Source organism: Corythoichthys intestinalis, unplaced genomic scaffold (genome assembly GCF_030265065.1).
Source record: "Corythoichthys intestinalis isolate RoL2023-P3 unplaced genomic scaffold, ASM3026506v1 HiC_scaffold_28, whole genome shotgun sequence".
NCBI classification, from domain to species: Eukaryota; Metazoa; Chordata; class Actinopteri; order Syngnathiformes; family Syngnathidae; genus Corythoichthys; species Corythoichthys intestinalis.
The window spans coordinates 488,289-505,856 of NW_026651597.1; positions in this window are offsets into that span (position 1 = coordinate 488,289).

Here is a 17,568-nt window from a genome sequence, read left to right on the forward strand (position 1 = left end):
CAATAGGACGTATACCCCAAACGTCCCCAACTCCATTGACGCTTATGGGGGGTGCTGCCATTGACGTCCATGGACGTCCAAAAATTTTCCCATTCATTTTCAATTGGAATTTTTTTTTTTTCCCCAAATCAACAGAAAATGACTAGATATCAATAGGACGTGTCCCCCAAATGTCCCCGATTGCATTGCTGCTTATGGAGGGTGGTGCCATTGACGTCCAGGGACGTCCAAACTTCCCATTCATTTCCAATGGCATTTCTTCATGTTTGTTCATTCTATTGATGCCAATGTACTTGGATTCCATTGACGCTTATGTAAGTTGACACCATTGACGTCCATGGACGTCCAAAAATTTTCCCATTCATTTTCAATGGGAATTTTTTTTCTTCTCCCAAATCAAAAGAAAATGACTAAATATCAATAGGACGTGTCCCCCAAATGTCCCCGATTGTATTGCTGCTTATGGAGGGTGATGCCATTGACGTCCATGGACGTCCAAACTTCCCATTAATTTCTAATGGCATTTCTTCATGTTTGTTCATTCTATTGATGCCAATGTACTTGGTATCCATTGACGCTTATGTAAGTTGATACCATTGACGTCCATGGACGTCCAAAATTTTTCCCATTCATTTTCAATGGGAATTTTTTTTTTCTTCCCCAAATCAACAAAAAATGACCAGATATCAATAGGACGTGTCCCCCAAACTTCCCCAATTCCATTGACGCTTATGGAGGGTGCCGCCATTGACGGCCATGGAAGTCCAAACTTCCCATTCATTTCTAATGGCATTTAATTATGTTTTTTCATTCTATTGATGCCGATGTACTTGGATTCCATTGACGCCTATGTAAGTTGATACCATTGACGTGCATGGACGTCCAAAAAATTTTCCCATTCATTTTCAATGGGAATTTTTTTTTTTCCCCAAATCAACAGGAAATGACCAGATATCAATAGGACGTGTACCCCAAATGTCCCCAATTACAATGATGCTTATGGAGGGTGCTGCCATTGATGGCCATGGACGTCCAACTCTCCCAATCTTTTCTAATAGCTTTTACTTTGTTTAGTGCCATTGACTGGCATTATGGTCCATTCTATTGATAGACCTGAGTGGGGCTAAGATTTGTATCTCCACAGAGGAAAGACCAAGGTGTAATTTCTCCCGAAATTGCAGTTTCTAGTTTTTAATGGGAAACAAAGAAAAGTTTCAAAATGTATCTAGTCCTTCAATTTTTGACCAAATCACACAATTTGGGCATCAAAAATTCAGTGACGGTGAGGGGCATAAAAGTTGTATACAGCATTTGTAGAAAATTTACGGTTTCCCAGAAACTTGCCAAAAACTTTCCCATTCATTTCTAATGAGAACATTTCCCATTTACTTCCAATGGGATTTCCAATTGATTTTTTTTTTTTTACATTGCATTGATGCCATTGACGGCCATGCATGTCGAATCTATTGATGCCAATGTACTTGGACTCAATTGACTATATGGATGTCGATGCCATCGAGGGCCATGGACGTCCAAAATGTTTCCCATTCATTTTCAATGGGGAAAAAACTAAATTTCCCCAAATCAACAGATACTGACCAGATATCAATAGGACCTGTCCCCCAAACATCCCTGACTCCATTGACGCTTATAGAGGGTGCTGCCATTGACGTCCATGGACGTCCAAATTTTTTCCCATTCATTTTCAATGGGAAATGTTTTTTTTCCCCACAATCAACAGAAAATGACCAGATATCAATAGGACGTGTCCCCCAAACTTCTCCAATTTCATTGACGCTTATGAAGGGTGCCGCCATTGACGGCCATGGACGTCCAAATTTCCCATTCATTTTCTAATGGCATTTCAGCATGTTTTTATATTTTATTGATGTCAATGTACTTGGATTCCATTGACGCTTATGTAAGTTGATACCATTGACGTCCATGGACGTCCAAAATTTTTGCCATTCATTTTCAATGGGAATTTTTTTTTTTTTCCCCAAATCAACAGAAAATGACCAGATATCAATAGGACGTTTACCCCAAATGTCCCCGATTGCATTGACGCTTATGGAGGGTGCTGCCATTGGCGGCCATGGACGTCCAAATTTCCCATTCATTTCTAAAGGCATTTAATTAGTTTAATGCCCTTGATAGGCATGTTTGTCCATTCTAGTGATAGCCGTGGGTGGGGCTAAGATCTGTATAGCCACACAGGAAAGACCAGGTGTAATTCCTCCCGAAATTGCAGTTTCTAGTTACCTGGTCTTTCCTTTGGAAAGATCAGGTAGTGAGATTCTACGGCCTCCCCCCTATATGTTATTGTGTGTTTTTTTTTTAATGGGAATCCTTCGGCGCGCTGCGCAGCCCGAGCCGCTTGACCGATCGGCACCATTCAAGTACCGACACGTCCGGAATTTTTGCGCGATGCAGAGACTTTTTCAAAAGTCCCCGAAAAATTTTCCGTTTGCTCGTAAACGGCAATTTTCCGGAAAAAAAAGCCATTTTCAAAATGTATCTAGTCCTACAATTTTTTACCAAATTACATAATTTAGGTATCAAAAATTCCGGGACGGTGAGGGGCATAAAAGTTGTATACAGAATTTGGAAAAAATTTACGGTTCCCCAAAAATTTGACAAAAACTTGCCCATTCATTTTTAATGAGAAAAAAAAAAATTCAAAATGTATCTAGTCCTACAATTTTTCACCAAATCACACAATTTGGGCATCAAAAAATCCAGGACGGGGAGGGGAATAAAGGTTATTAACACAATTTGGAAAAAATATACGGTTCCCCGGAAATTTGCCAAAAACCTGCCCATTCATTTTTAATGGGAAAAAAAGACAACTTTCAAACTGTTACTAGTCCGTCAATTTTTGACGAAAACACACAAGATGGGCGTCAAAAATTCCGGGATGGCGAGGGGCAAAAAAATGACAGCGGTAAATTTTTTGATAAAATGTACGGTTTCCCGGCAAATTGCCAAAAAGTGGCCCATTCATTTTTAATGGGAAACAAAGAAAAGTTTCAAAATGTATCTAGTCCTTCAATTTTTGACCAAATCACACAATTTGGGAATCAAAAATTCAGTGACGGTGAGGGGCATAAAAGTTGTATACAGCATTTGTAGAAAATTTACGGTTTCCCAGAAACTTGCCAAAAACTTTCCCATTCATTTCTAATGAGAACATTTCCCATTCACTTCCAATGGGATTTCCAATTGAATTTTTTTTTTTTTACATTGCATTGATGCCATTGACGGCCATGCATGTCGAATCTATTGATGCCAATGTACTTGGACTCAATTGACTTTATGGATGTCGATGCCATTTAGGGCCATGGACGTCCAAAATGTTTCCCATTCATTTTCACTGGGGAAAAAACTAAATTTCCCCAAATCAACAGATACTGACCAGATATCAATAGGACCTGTCCCCCAAACATCCCTGACTCCATTGACGCTTATAGAGGGTGCTGCCATTGACGTCCATGGACGTCCAAATTTTTTCCCATTCATTTTCAATGGGAAATGTTTTTTTTCCCACAATCAACAGAAAATGACCAGATATCAATAGGACGTGTCCCCCAAACTTCTCCAATTTCATTGAAGCTTATGAAGGGTGCCGCCATTGACGGCCATGGGCCGGGTCCCGGGTTGCGTTTGTCATGAGCCTTCTCACGGATAAGGCAGCAGCATGGTCAATGGCGATTAGCAATAGGTACCCGGAAATACGAGTCTCTTTTCCGGCTTTCATCGAAGAGATGAGGAGAATTTTTGATCACCCCATACGGGGTAAAGAGGCCGGCAGTCGTTTGCTCGATTTTTCGCAGGGCACGCAGTCAGTCGCGGACTACTGTCCTTCCGCATTTTGGCGGCGGAGAGTGGCTTTGATGACTCAGCCTTGCGTAGCATTTTTCGGAGGGGGCTGCACCCATTGGTGAAGGATGAGCTAGCCGCCCGCGACAAAACTAAAGATTTGGAGGAGTTAATTTTTTTATCTATTTCTTTGGACAATCGGCTTCATGAGCGCGAGCGAGAGAGAGGAGCTGAGCGGCGCGGTCGGTCGGCGAGTGCGGTCGTCGGGAGAGCTTCGTCAGCTTCTACAGCAGGCTCACCTCCGGCTCCTATTGCCTCGCCTGGCTTGGAGTGGCAGCCGACGACAGACGAGGAGGCGATGCAGCTTGGTGGCAAAAGACTCGATGCAAGGGAGCGCAGCCGGCGCATGGTGGAGCGCCTCTGCCTGTACTGCGGTGAACCAGGTCACCAGGTAGCTTCCTGTCCGGGAAATCCCCGTGCAGCTCGGAGAAGCCATTGGGACCGGCCACCGACGTCGACCGTCGCCACCGCAAAGGCTAAGCCAAGTAGAGGTACTCCACCGCGACCCTGTGAGTACCCACCCACAGCTGCCAAGACTGTAAACAAACTAGAGAACTAGACTGCAATTACCTGGCATTATTACAGGCAACGGCAGCAGTTGTAAAGTGACAGTTTTGATCGATTCAGGGGCGGATGACTGTTTTGTGGATTTTTCAGTTACAGAAGCACTTGGCGGAACCCTGATTGAGTTGACGGAGCCCCGGGAAGTACGGGACCTAAATGGGGACCTCATTTCCACAGTCACACACGTAACGGAAAATCTCCAGTTGGTAGTGTCTGGTAACCATTGTGAGCGTAGACCGTTCTTTGTCATGCCAACAAAATTGGCGCCTGTGGTTCTTGGGTTAACATGGCTTAAACTGCACAATCCAGACATAGACTGGGAGACCCCCAGAATCACCAACTGGAGCGTGCACTGTCATTCACATTGTTTGCGCGCTGCCCCGTCCTCCTCTGGTCCCACGGTGCTACGTGTGCCAGAACACATTGATTTGGCTTTGGTGCCCGCTGAATATCACAACCTCAAGTTGGTTTTTAGTAAAGACCTAGCAATGTCACTGCCACCACATCGACCCTACGATTGTTCTGTTGATTTGGTTCCGAATTCATTGTTGCCCTCCTCAAAACTGTATCAGGTGTCCAAACCTGAGCAGGGGGCCCTAAACGATTACATATCGTCGTCTCTCGCGGCCGGGCTGATTCGTCCGTCGAAATCTCCTGTCGGGGCGGGGTTCTTCTTTATCGGTAAAAAAGATAAAATACTTCGGCCGTGCGTTGATTACAGGGGCCTTAATGACATCACGGTTAAGAACAAGTACCCCCTACCTCTGCTGGACTCTGCTTTTGCACAGTTACAGTCCGCATGTGTTTTTACCACACTAGACTTGCGCAATGCTTATCACTTGGTAAGGATAAAGGAGGGCGATGAATGGAAGACTGCATTTAATACTCCCAGTGGACACTTTGAATATCTAGTCATGCCATTCGGACTTACTAACGCACCGGCAGTCTTCCAAAATCTTGTAAATGATGTACTCCGGGACATGGTCGGTCGGTTTTGTTTTATTTATTTGGACGACATCCTAGTTTTCTCTAGAAGCCTCGACGAGCACAGACAGCATGTTCGGCTGGTCCTGCAAAGACTGCTCGAAAACCGTTTGTATGTCAAAGCGGAGAAGTGCAAGTTCCATGCCCGTTCAGTCCAGTTTCTGGGGTTTGTAGTGGAGAAGGGCCAAATAAGAGCAGATCCAGCTAAGATACAGGCTGTGGTCGAGTGGCCATCTCCAACATCAAGGAAGCACTTGCAAAGGTTCCTCGGGATTGCGAACTTCTATAGGCGCTTCATTCGCAACTACAGCCAGAAGGCAGAACCTTTGACAAGGCTTACATCCATAAAAGTTCCATTTAAATGGACTCCAGAAGCTGAGGCTGCGTTTGTAGCTCTTAAACGATCATTTACTCATGCCCCTGTACTTACTCACCCTAATACCGATGTGCCATTTATCGTAGAAGTGGATGCGTCGGATTCAGGAGTGGGGGCCATTCTTTCACAGCGTTCCCCAGTCGACCAGAGGGTTCACCCCTGCGCCTTCTTCTCACGTCGCCTCAGTCCTGCAGAACGAAATTATGATGTTGGTAACCAGGAGCTGCTAGCCATCGTTCTGGCGCTCCAGGTATGGAGGCATTGGCTGGAGAGGACGCCAGAGCCATTTGAAATCTTCACGGACCACAAGAACCTGGCCAACATCCGAGCAGCCAAAAGACTGAATTCACGTCAAGCACGCTGGGCTCTCTTCCTCACACGGTTCAACTTCACCATCACCTACCGCCCGGGCTCTCGCAACACCAAGTCTTCAGCTCAGACCACCACGAGTCCGTTCCGGAGCCCATTGTGCCTGAGGCCCAAGTAGTGGGGGCACTTCAGTGAGAGGTGGAAAAGAAGGTCGCCAGCTCACTGCAAAGTATGAATGTTCCAGTGGAGTGCCCCAAGGACAGGTTGTTTGTTCCCCAAGAACACAAAGCTGAGGTGCTGCAATGGGGGCACGCCTCAAAAGTGGCATGCCATCCGGGGGTATCCCGGACACAGTTTTTAATATCCCAGAAGTTCTGTTGGCCTAGAATGAATGACGACATTCGGGAGTTTGTCCAGGCTTGCTCAGTATGTGCCCAGAACAAGTCGTCGCATTGTGCTCCTGCTGGTCTCCTGCGCCCCCTGCCGGTTCCATCACGTCCATGGTCCCACATTGCCGTGGATTTTGTCTCTGGCCTTCCCAGGTCCCAGGGAAATACGGTGGTATTGACTGTTGTTGACAGGTTCTCGAAGATGGCCCACTTCATCCCGCTCCCAAAGCTGCCATCTTCTCTGGAAACCGCCAATTAGAGCCTAGTTCGGGCCTAAAAAATCCAGCCCGACCCGACACGGCCCGCTGGTATTGAGGCCCGACCTGGCCCGAGCTCGATCACTTAACTAGATTTGCAGGCCCGAGCCCGAAAAACCCGATTTTTTTTTTTTTTTTTTTTTTTTTTTTTTGAGTGACGCGGAAAAAACGCAGCAGCAGCAATTTATTTTCATTTCTTCGATTTGGCAGAAAAAAACGCAAGTTTTCTTAATGTTTAAATAATCTACATATTTTTTTTAGAATTATCAAAGCATTCACACAACGAAATAACGCTGGGAAAGTTTGTTAAACATATTTCTGAGTGTGTGGGATATTGTTCTCACATGGACGCGCCTCTCTGACAAGGAGAGGGAACAGGAGAGGGCGGCGCCTCGGCCGTGCAGCGGGAGGACAAGAAGAAAAAGCGGCCAGCGCCACGGCGTTCGTGCACACGCACAAGCAAAAGCGCAATACAGAGAGCCTGCTCTCCATTTTTTAAATGTATTTATTTTTTTATTTTTTTTGAGTGACGCGGAAAAAACGCAGCAGCAGCAATTTATTTTCATTTCTTCGAGTTGGCAGAAAAAAACGCAAGTTTTCTTAATGTTTAAATAATCTACATTTTTTTTTGAGAATTATCAAAGCATTCACACAACGAAATAACGCTGGGAAAGTTTGTTAAACATATTTCTGAGTGTGTGGGATATTGTTCTCACATGGACGCGCCTCTCTGACAAGGAGAGGGAACAGGAGAGGGCGGTGCCTCGGCCGTGCAGCGGGAGGACAAGAAGAAAAAGCGGCCGGCGCCACGGCGTTCGTGCACACGCACAAGCAAAAGCGCAATACAGAGAGCATGCTCTCCATTTTTTTTTATTTTTATTTTTTTTTAAATAATTTATTAGTCCGGCATGGCGGCCCGACCCGACCTGACCCGAACGTGAATGCTTAAATTGTGGGCCCGACCCGAATGTCGGGTCGGGTCGGGTTCGGGTTCGGGCACAAAATCTAACCTCTACCGCCAATTACCTCGTGAGTCATGTGTTTCGCATTCACGGCATACACACTGACCTGGTGTCCGACAGGGGCCCTCAAATCGTGTCCCGAGTGTGGAAGGCGTTCTGTAAAGCCATGGGAGCTACAGCGAGCTTGTCGTCAGGCTACCACCCTCAGACTAACGGCCAGACGGAGCGGGCCAACCAAGACCTAGCTGCAGCCCTTCGGTGTGTCTGCCACCAGCACCCATCGTCCTGGTCGTCTCATATACCATGGGTGGAATATGCCCATAACACACTTGTCAGCACCGCCACAGGTATGTCACCATTTAAAACGGCATACGGCTACCAGCCTCCTTTGTTCCCGTCCCAGGAGTCTGGCGTCTCCATACCTTCGGTGCAACAACACCTGCGGCGGGCACATCGGGTCTGGCGGGACGCACGTGCAGCTCTCTCGAGGACGGCAGCACGCAACCAACTGTTGGCCGATCGCTTCCGGAGACCGGCTCCTCAGTACCGGCCGGCCCAGAGGGTTTGGCTCTCAACCAAAGACTTGAACATTGCTGGGGGCACTAAGAAGCTGGGTCCCCGTTTCATTGGGCCATATGTGGTGGACAGGGTCGTCAATCCAGTGGCTGTGAGGCTCACGCTCCCTCCTTCCCTCAGGATTCATCCAGTTGCACGTCTCCCTGCTGAAGCCAGTCTCCTCCAGCCCGCTGTGTCCCCTGGAGGATCCCCCTCCTTCTCCACGCTTGATCGATGGTGACCCGGTTTACACTGTGAGGTCTATTTTGGACTCGAGGAGAAGGGGCAGGGGGGTTCAGTATCTGGTCGACTGGGAGGGCTACGGTCCTGAAGAACGCCAGTGGGTCCCCCGCTCCTGGATCCCTCTGTCATCCGAGACTTTCACGCGCGCTGTCCCGGGAAGCCAGGTGGGTCGCCAGGAGGCTCCCTTTGAAGGGGGGGTACTGTCATGATGCGCTGCTGGTTAGATTTTGTTTGTTTCAGGGCCAGCTGTGGGAGCATTCGTGACGTCACACCGGCAGCGAGTTCCAGCCAATCAACACTAATATATAAACGGTGGCGAACCAACACAACGGCGCCGAGAGATTAGTTTGCTGGTCGCCATTCGCACATACTGCTTTTGAGCCGCTCTGTATTTGTCATCTAGGTCGTCAGACGTCTTAGCTTTGTGATCCTCTACCTTGTGCAGGTGTCGAGTGTATTTTTGTTTGTCTTTTTGGCTATCTGCCCTTTGCTCAGTTTTCGCGTTTTTGATCCCCGTCGACCTGTATGTCACGGAATCCTTTTGTTAGTCCCCTTTTTCCGCGTTCGCGAGTTTGTTTTGATTGTGAATAATAAATCCCCGAACGCTTCCCTTCTGTTGTCTGTGTTTGGGTCCAATCTTGTTCTCCGCATTCGCGGACCGTAACACATACGATTATCTCATACACATTTTATATTTGTTTATTTAGATTTTATTCTTGCAAGTCACTTTGGAGATTTTCATTTATAATGCACAGTAAAGGGAAATGCTCCACAATTTCACTGCACGCAATAAAGGGTGATTCTATTCTATTCTATTCTATTGCAAAATAAGTTGTGATTGTACTCGTATATGCAATTTATTAATAATCTATTTATATATTATTTATTATTGATTTTGCATGTTTTCTCTCAAGTATTAAGTTTCTGATGTGAAAATTGAGTGATTTATTTGTTGAAAACTTGCTTGAAGTTGCTATTTTGGGCTAAAACTTATACATGTTTAATATTGCTATTGATCCTGAAAATACAGCTGATTGCATTTGGTGATTTTTGTGCATCTAGTGTTAATTCTGAGAATTTTATAGCCATTTTAAGTTTTGTTATACTTAGAGGAAAAAATAATCGGGATTTTATAAGGCAACGACTTTGAATTCTTTGATGCCGCTGCTCATGGAGACTCGTATATGGCCTGTTTTGGTTTTAGGTCGTTAGCAGCTTTGGTTTTGAAAATATTTGGATTTGAAGTTTTTGGTCTGTTTTACATTTTCATAAAGTGGTTAGCTGGATAGTACCGATGGATAATTTTACTTTATTTGCAAAAAAATGTTAGGGATAGTCCACAATTAGTCCAAAGAATACGTTCAACAAATTGATTCCAAAATGACTTAACGTGGGGTGGAGTTCATGCATGGAGACAGGTGTCTCTTCAGTGGGCAATACTGTAATTACATGACGTCAGTCCAAATTCACGTGACTGAACGTTATGAATAATCCACGAGTGGGTGGTAAACACAAAACACGCTTTGAATACAAGAGGGTCCCCAAGTCACTCCACCAGGATCCTCAAAAGAGAAGGCATGTGCCGTTTACATCATTTACAGACCACGTTGTCACGCGCGCGCACGTCACCGCTGCTAATCGGAGCCGCGCACGCATTTTCACCGCTGCCTCATAACTGCGCTGCTCAGACCCTAGCCACCCGCTTGCGACTCATCGGGGACGAACTACACAAAAATCGCGCTACTACGGGTCAGCGCCCCGCGGACCACGTACGATACGGCGTGCGCGCGCTTCTGCTGCTGGTCAAGAGGCTACACTCATAAAAACTACGTACGTATAGTCACGTTCGCTCTCTCCTCAATTGTTTGTTTTACTTTCAATATTTTTTGAAGCACAAAACAAAATTGTTCTATCTACTCCAGTAGTCCTGTTCAAATAGTGGGAGGGGTGCGTGGCCACGGGGATTTATTTATTTATTTATTTATTTATTACCGTGCTGGAACAAAGTAATTATGACACAGGAAGTCAGGCCCGGATCTAGGTTTACCCACCAGAGTGGGCACCAAGAAAACTTGAGGGGGCACCCCCAATGCAGGCTTTTTTTTTTACCCTCTCCGGGCTTGGGACCGGCGCAAGTAGGACACTGGCTTGTGTCCCGTTGAGGCTGCATTAATTTTTTGGGGGTTTGTTTTTTGTTTTTTTTCATTCATCTATCTACTTACTCTCGCACTCGGCATGATGTCACGATGACGTCATCATGCATAGCAACGTGTCGCCATTTTGAGATGGAGGCAAGCACAGGTAAACTTCCGTAGACAAACGTTGTCTGAAATTCATATATTTCAGCTGTGTTTTGCATCTTTTTTTCATAAAAACTTCTTAAACATGACTTATTATTATCACGAGTCACTGCCGAAAGACGCGAGGAGGCGATACGACTTAAAATTAGTGTGTATTGGCCTGCAAATCTGCCCATACAAAGTCGCAGCTGATAACTGGATAAACGATCCAAAGGAATTGCCTGCAGTGGAGTGGACGAACTTTACTCATTGTCTGCATAGTCCAGCTCTTTTTCTCACGTTCGGGAACTCATGGGTACTACATAGCGACAAATGGCTATTTGTAAACCACATAGCATGACAGGTTTGAACCATTTTAGTGATTTTTTGATAAAACACGAACGCAACTCTCTCGTCGATAAACAACGATGGCACCCGCCTCGACCTTTTGTTTCCTTGTTATGACGTCTCCGCCCCATTCGGCTGTTTCCGGAACACTACCAGAAATGTTCGTCATTTTCGATCTATTTTCAATAATTGCTCATTAATGTGATTGATTTTTTTGTTAACTTTATCAATATTTGTTATCTTGGCACATAACGGTTCTATTGATGTCTCACACCCCCTTTTCATTTTCATACCCTTTAACACTCAAAAAGGTGAAACAAAAGAAAACAGACAAAACAACTCAATCAAAATATGCACAATAAATGAAATCGCATATGTACTGCCCTATCTGTAGCAAACTGCATATGAAAATATGAATAAACAATTAGCAGAGCGCCCGAGACGCCATTTTGCCGACCTTCTAATTCGTGGGTAATTAGCATATCACAAGTTTCATGCTAAGTGAATCTGTCTCACTTTTTTGCACTGAAGTACACACAGTTCACATATTTATGGTTTTAAACACATTTAAACAGTACATACCGGCGATGCAACCTCAAATTTAAGGCAAAGTGGTCACAGAGACGGCGCGAACTGACTGCGGCCGTCGTCGTGTGTGGTTCTCTACCGAACAACACTTCCGTGTTGCAGTTTCTTTCAAATAAAGTGCGCATGAGATGCAGTAAATTAAGGCGTCCACTAGATGATGCCAATTAGACGTAAAAGCAATAAAACTCATGTATTCAATCACAAAACCCATCAATCTTTTACGCACAACAGAACACCGACATTTTGATTGGGTGGGCACGACTCACGCGTGGGTGGGCCGTGCCCACCCCGGCCCCCCCATACATCCGGCCCCGCAGGAAGTATTCACAATTTGTAGTGTTTTTATGCAGAGCATTCGTTCTCGCGTATAAGATAGATCGGAAGATGGGAAGTGCAGTGGGAAAAAAACTGAAGAGACAAGGAAAAATATTCCAGGGAGGAAAAGAATGGCAGAGAGAGCCTGATAGAATGAGTTCAAGGAAACTCTCCCTCACATAGAAGTTTCTTTCTTTTTTTTTTTTGCATGACAAACACACGCCAGAGTGTGTACATGCATGACTAGGTGCAACCAGTCAGGTATAAAATTGTCGGTGCCATGCAGGATTAGCAATCGGATCGCAAAAATTAGGATGTCGACTCATTAAAACTCACAAGTGATTTGTCTCAATAGACCCCACTCACCCCGTCACACAATGACGTGTCGCTGTATCCGGTGTGCCGAAAAATAGCCGCCCCGCGTGAAGTGTCTCCCCTGACGGGAACGCTTATTTATAACGCTTTATTGAGGTGAAAACATCAAATGTTTTCATGGACGCATTACAGTAATGGATTTACGACTGTAAAATCAGTTTTAAATAAATAAATTAGACAAAATACTAGTACTTTGTTTTAGTAACAAATCGTGGACTGGGCCACATAACCATCTTTGAACAGAAATTTATTAGTCTACAGGTTTTCACGACCATATCTCGATGACAATCACACAGGTATGACATTTATTAGTTTAAGCAGAGTAAAATAATACATATATTCACGGTACAAGAAAATCGTTTCCATGTCCATCGATTGGTAAGAAAAAGCTGTACGAGTGACGTGTGGGCGCTCAATAATAAAATAAATAAACAAATAAATCAAATAAACGCTCAATAAAGCGTTATATATAAGCGTTCCCGTCAGGGGGGACATTTCACGCGGGGCGGCTATTTTTCGGCACAACACCGGCCGCCATATTGTCCGTCATTGTTTATCTGTATTCTCAATGGTTTCAATTTGTCGTGCAATTTATAGTGCAATTCATGGAAGCCCCGGTGCTTTCAGATGCTGTAAACGCATTGGATGCGTTGCATGAAAGGCGTCATGTGGAAAAGCTCCAGTCTATCCATTCGCCAGATCCATATTTGATGCCTAAATCGATATTTTTCGACCCGGTGTCTTCGCCGTCTCTGCCTGACATCTGCTACCCTGATATCTACAACTATCTTGTCCACAGAAACTCAGCCTATTCTCACGAAACTCTGAAAAACTTTAAGAGCAGCACTCTAAGCAACATTACCCCGTGTGACCCTTCCAATTTTCTAAAATGGCGACAATCAATAAAAAAAAAAAAAGTTGACTGCGATGGCCGACGCTTCAAGGATAGGTGGATGTTGGACTATTTCTTCAATAAAATACGCAACAACTGTGTCTGCCTCATTTGCAAAGAGACAGTCGCTGTTTTCAAAGAGTTCGATGTGACGCGATATCACCAAACAAGACACGCTGACATGTACGACAACATTACAGGGAAGATACGCAGCGAGAAATTAAAGCAACTTGAAGCTAGTTTAATTTCACAGCAGCAGTATTTCGCAAGAGCCCGAGTGTCGAAAGAGAATGCCACAAAGGCGAGATTGTTGAAATTATGGATTAAAAAATAATAAAGCAAATGTGACACAAAGAAGGGCTTGCTAAAATTTGTTTAAATGTATTGTTCTACGTAAATCAGCCAAGGTAGCCCCCCACATTTTTACCACACCAAATCTGGCCCCCTTTGCAAAAAGTTTGGACACCCCTGTTTAAATGATGATCCGTAGACGAGGCCAGCTTCTTTCACTTGTGTTACCGGCACCCCCAAGGGGCTGCTGTTACTTTTGTTATGACCGGCATTGTCAGTATGGAGGAGAGAGGAAGAGAGTGGTCGAGCGAGAGAGAGTCGAGTTGGAAAAAGTACGCAGTTAACTAGACACTCGCAGTGTCCCCCACATGCTTTTGTTTGTGAATAAAAGTACCCACAAAAAGCCATTCGACGCCTCTGGGTGTTTGTATACGCGCCGCCGCCTTCCTGGAGAGGAAATCGGGCGAACCGAAGACAACCGACGACAACGAGCCAACGTGACTCGCCGGTCCACTTCTCACTATGGTGGGAAGTTGAAAGTACCGCCAATTACCAGTCGAGGGCGAATTGGTAACACTTGTTACAAGCTAAATATTATTGAAAAAATAATGATGGTGGAAGAAATAAGCATCTTGAATTTGAAACTGTATGTTGTCGGTGATTAGCCTCGCAATAATCTTAATTGTGGTTGTCAGCCCAAAACCCTCTAAATATATATTAAATGCATTTTACCAGATATAAAATGACTACCACATAATCTGTGGTGATCGTTTGGTGCCCAGTTTTCTCGTCGAATTGCAGCAGTCCATCTCGCTCTCCTCTCCGGGTCTCTGAGAATACAGTAGAACTTCAAGTCTCTCCGTCTATCTTCTCTGTTACTGCAACCAACCGCCACACTCGCCTTCACCATTTTGATTATTAATGTTAACGAGCAGAAAAACACGCCATAATAGGAGGAATTTACGTAGCGGTAATGCGTAAACACGACGAGCTGACGGACAATATGGCGCGGAGGCGTGGTTGTGACGTCATGTGAGTGGGGTCTATACTGGGTTCCCCACCTCACATTACTGGCATCGCTTGTGCACTCCCCTTGCCCACCTATTTTATCTCGTATCTTATTGTCCTTCAGTTGTTAATAATCGGTCTTTGTCAGGTGACGTAACGCTTGCAAAAGCTGCAGTGCATTGTGGGTCGAATCGCCATTTTGGGTGGTCACTTATTGTAAACAACTGAAAAGTCAGAATCTTCTTTGCTTTCATCTTTGATAAAATGGGACACTCGTGTTGTGTGAAAGGCTGCCATACTAAATCACACGACAAAAATGGCAGCAAAGTTGACCATGACGTAAGATTTTTTTCAGTTCCCACTTAGAAAAGAGGTTATGGATAGCAGGTTGAGGAACTAACAAAGCGGCGTCGGATGGGACGGAAAGGCATCACTTTCAACACCATATCTCCCTTCGAGAGCCTGTTTGCTCTCGGCATTTTCATAAAGGCAAGTCAGAGCTTTTTTTTTTTTTTTTTGGCTAAGCATTGATACTGAATATGCTGTTCTTTTTTTGCTTTCTAAAGTCGCTATTTTCTCATGAGCTAACCTTAGCTAGCTAGCCTCACTTGTGAACTACAGGCAAAGGGAGGGAGGGCAGTGGAAATGGGTTAATCTGTTTGTGATTAATCAGTGTTTAATTTATTCAGTCATCGTTTATAAAACATTACAGAGTGAATGATTTGAAAGATAGAACAGCAAAAATGAACAGAAATATTTATCAATGCGTGAGTGAGATTTCCTCTTGTGATCTGAGAGATCTGATGGGATGGTAGCATGTCTGATTAAGTGGTTACGATTGTGAAATGCCATGGAAACATCTAATCTTACCTAGCTTTCTAAATTAAACCCAACGTGATTGCAGGTGAACCAGCTTATGAAATGATGGAGACTGACCCAGACTGGCCACCATCCCTACATCTGGGACACACATCTGTTACACCGACAAACACTGCACGCTCTGCAAGGCGAAATAGGCGTGAGCAGCTACGGAAAGAGACACTGCAAGCACCAGAGATGGGGGTCCAGCAGAATGCAAACATTGAAGCGCTAACCATCAAATCTGAAAGCACGTGCCCAAATGTTTTCCAGCTACAAGCACCACCACACTATGAAGTACTTAATAGGTATTACACCCTAGGGAGCCATTTGTTTCTTATCAAAAGGCTGGGGAGGTCGTACAAGTGACAAACGTATATACCTGAACAGTGGTTTTCTTGATCATTTGTTACCTGGGGACATTGTCTTGTCTGACAGAGGTTTTGACATACAAGAATGTGTGGGCATGTAGTGTTCGGATGTCAAACTCCCAGCATTTACAAAAGGCCGCTGTCAGTTAGCAGCTAGAGATGTGGATTAAACTAGGAAAATAGCACATTTGAGAGTCCAAGTTGAAAGGGTCATCGGAAATGTTTGTCAGAAGTATAAGATTTTAACAGGAATCATACCCATAAACATGATTCTTCCATGAGAAGGTGAAGAAGCCACAATGTTGGATAAGGTTTTCACTGTGTTCTGTGCCCTGACAATAGTTTAGTACAATTAGTTTTCTTTTCGTAGTATTTGTGCAAGCAAAGGTTTTATGTTTTTAGATGACTTAAACCTGTTTAATAAAGTATGTCAATGACAATTTTGAAGACTTCTTCACTCTTTGCCTCTCTAAAGTACATAAAGAGCTAGTGTTGGTTTTAATAATGAAATGTACTTTTCTTTACTAATTACATTCAAACAGTTTTGTGGACATAAACACTGAATAGGAACTACGATGTTTTGCTAAAAAAACGAGAAGATTGACAGTTTAACTGTTTTAGTTAAATAATTTTTACTAAAGTTATCAAAACAGCAGCAGCACAATGGTAAACAGAAAATAGCAATACAAGGAAATATAAAAACTGTGCATACGTAGTAAAATACATATATAACGGGTACACGCAGGTCCGTTGTGGAGCGTGGAAACCTCCTTGCCAATTCCTTCATGTAAGGACGATAACGGCAGCGGCGTTGGCTCGAGCTCATTGGCGCAGTGGTTACCGTCCTTGCTTGCCGAGTGGAAGTGTCGCGGCGCTCGGAAACGGAAGGGGAAAAGATATCGTCATCGCACACACCACATAATTGTTTGCATTAGTCTAACACATATATAGTCTAACACATACAGTGTGGAGAACAAGTATTTGATACACTGCCAATGGGTTTTCCCATTGGCGGTGTATCAAATGCTTGTTCTCCCCACTGTACATATGGTACAGGTTCTCGTAGGTACCGTCTAACTGTTTGCATTACTCTAACACACGTAATATAATTAATCAGGAAATAGTATCATTTTCATATTTACGGTAGGACTACACTACTAATATAAAATAAATAGCACACCATAGTTTCATGAGAAGAAATAGAAGAGATACACAATGCCGTCTTATCACAAGATTGACGCACCAACTCTTGCAATCAGCTCTCCCAGCAAACTCCAAGGATAAAGCGCTTTGTCCTAAAACAAGTACAACCAGCCCGGACAGCAAAGTTGATAGCAGGCGTCCCAATCCGCGCACGAACCTAACCCGCCCGAAACCGGCCACAGAGGGGATGACCCAAAAGCAACGCCCAGAAACACCTTCGACAAGGCCCGCCTCAGCAAAGACTTTAAAAAGACTGGACACTGAGATAATACAGATTTTTGCTGCTCGGAAACATGTAGCCTTGTTTTGGATCCAGAATTGTCCCTCCGTCGTCTGTTTTTGCCTTGTTTTTTACCAGTGTCGACGAATAAATTGTCAACCTGTTTTCGGTGAGTGCTCTTCAAACTTTTGAAACATGGAGTCAGTACAAAGGGTTAAAATAAGAAGAGGACGCGCGAAATTCGGCCTTCCCGGCGGGCGCACGCGAGGCAGCGTCAGCCGAGCGGCACTTGTTTTGGCTGG